The sequence below is a fragment of the Heteronotia binoei genome, chromosome 5 (genome assembly GCF_032191835.1).
Source record: "Heteronotia binoei isolate CCM8104 ecotype False Entrance Well chromosome 5, APGP_CSIRO_Hbin_v1, whole genome shotgun sequence".
NCBI classification, from domain to species: domain Eukaryota; kingdom Metazoa; phylum Chordata; class Lepidosauria; order Squamata; family Gekkonidae; genus Heteronotia; species Heteronotia binoei.
Window position 1 is genome coordinate 13,843,431 of NC_083227.1, and position 2,763 is coordinate 13,846,193.

Below are 2,763 nucleotides of genomic sequence, written 5' to 3' on the forward strand. Positions count from 1 at the left end.
CGGAAAAGACCTTTTTCTCTATCCCCCCACCCATGCCTTGCCGGGCCTCTCTAGGAAGCGGATCGCTCGCTTTAACTCGTTCAGTGCTGCAGAGGAAGGAGAAAAGCTTCCTCCGCCCCGCCGCTCCACCGCGCCAGACCCGGACGTAGGGGCCGGACTTCTGCCAGGCAGCTTGCCGAGGTGGCTCGCGAGTAACTCTGCACGGGGGATTCTAGGCCGAGGGTGGCCAACGTTGCTTCACAGAAGAGCCACATAGAATAAACGTCAAATCATCGAATCCCAGAGTTGGAAGGGTCCTCAACGGTCATCTAGTCCAACCCCCTGCACAATGCAGGAAACTCACAAACACCTCTCCCTAAATTCACAGGATCTTCATTGCTATCAGAGGGCCATCTAGCCTCTGTTGAAAAACCTCCAAGGAAGGAGAGCCCTCTTTCATAGAATCCTAGTGTTGGAAGGGACTTCCAGGGTCATCTAGTCCAACCCCCTGCACAATGCAGGAAACTCACAAACATCTCTCCCTAAATTCACAGGATCTTCATTGCTGTCAGATGGCCATCTAGCCTCTATTCAAAAACCTCCAAGGAAGGAGAGCCCACTTCATAGAATCCTAGCGTTGGAAGGGACTTCCAGGGTCATCTAGTCGAACCCCCTGAACAATGCAGGAAACTCACAAATACCTCCCCCTCAATTCACAGGATCTTCATTGCTGTCAGATGGTCATCTAGCCTCTGCTTAAAAACCTTCAAGGAAGGAGAGCCCACCACCTTCCAAGGAAGTTCTTCCTAATGTTGCGTCGGAAACTCTTTTGATTCAATTTCAACCCATTGGTTCTGGTCCTACCTTCTGGGGCCACAGAAAAGAATTCCACACCATCCTTTCTAGGGCAGCCCTTCAAGTATTTGAAGATGGTGATCATATCACCTCTCAGCCGCCTCCTCTCCAGGCTAAACATCCCTAGCTCCTTCAACCTTTCCTCATAGGACTTGGACTCCAGACCCCTTACCATAAGATTGAGAGCCACAAGACATGGATGTCAGAAGCTTGACAGCCACAAGACAGTCAGGCAAATAGATTTGGGGGGAGGGAGAGGTGGAAATAAAGTAACTTTAATTGCATTCTCCAAGCTGCCAGTCAGCTGATGGCAATGGTGGACTGGGTCTAAAAATATCGGAGACATAGGGGACCCATCCACAATTGTAAGGCTATTATTTAATTTTTGTAAGAAATAAATAATTAAAAAAATACATGTGGGGAAAAGTTACAATTAAGGTACGTGTATATATATATATATATATATATATATATATATATATATATACTCTCACTGCAGCTGCCTTTTCAAGGACAACGTCTGCTAGAGCTATAGCTGACCCAAGGCCATTGAAAACCCTTTTTCTTCCTCTGTTTTATGGTTTTGGAGGTGTATAGATGATGGACTGGCCATATTATCCAATGACAATGTTGTAGTCCCATTTATAGAATGGATGAACAATGTACATCCCTGTATTAAATTTAGCTACAAAGCGGATGTCCAGACAGTAGCTTTTTTGGATACTCTAGTGTATAAAACTGCAGATTACAAACTAGCAGCTTTAAAGTTACAGACATCTAACAAAATGGTACCAAAAATCTTTAATGCATGACAGTTTAAAAGAAAACACAAAAGGTCCCAATCATTATTTAACCCATTTGGCATTAAGGTTTGGAGTTTAAAAATCCAGCACATTTCTTGTCTAAGAAGCCACTTGTTCATATATGTTTTTCCAGTTGGCTCAGTGGTAGAGCATCTGCTTGGTAAGCAGAAGGTCCCAGGTTCAATCTTACCAAGCAGATGCTCTACCACTGAGCCACCGTCCTTCCCCAATTACATTACAGTGTTCTTTAAAGTTACAGACATCTAACAAAATGGTACCAAGCATGGCCAATGGCTGGGGCTGATGGGAGTTGTAGGCAAAAAACATCTGGAGAGCTACCGTTGGCCACCCGTGCTGTAATGTTTTACATATAATCATGTGATTTCTTGTAATCAGTGTCGATTACATCTCTAAGAATATCGAAGCATTGCTCTCCTAGGAAAGAATTTTAGTAACATACTCTTGAACGTTTGTAAGTAGTTTTATAATTATTGGAAGCATTCGTGGATTTTTATGAATGATGTTTAAAGCTTATAACTGTTTATGCAACTCGTTGAAGCACTCTGTGAAACAGAGAGAATAGCGCAACTCTGCTGCGTTCTTCTGATGGCTTGCCGCATTGCGTCATTCTGCTCATCTGTTCGCCAGAAAGACTGGAACGTTGCACTCTGTTTGAATATTGACCTTTTTTCACCACAGCCCGGATCTTCAGTTCCAAGAAATTTCATGCTTAAAGAGTTAAGTGCTACGGATAATACGGGTGTGGCCAGTGTTCCGTCACTTTAAATGGTGATTGACTTCACTTTTCCTATGTTTAGTTGTGTTATAACTATTTTGTAAATTACACTTACATTTCTTTACTGTTGAAGCTGGTTTTCGCGGAGGTTTTTGTACCTTCACCCTGTCCTACCTGGGGATCGGCAGCCCGAGCTAGGCAACACTTGGCCCAAGGAGAGTAAAGTTTGACCTTTCCCCAAGCAGTGGTCAAGCCTGAACTATTCCCCACCCCTTGCCTCTCTCCCTTAGGGCACATCTGAAGAAGAAGAATTGCAAATTTATACCCCACCCTACTCTCTGAATCAGAGACTCAGAGCCGCTTACAATCGCCTATATTTTCCTCCCCCAC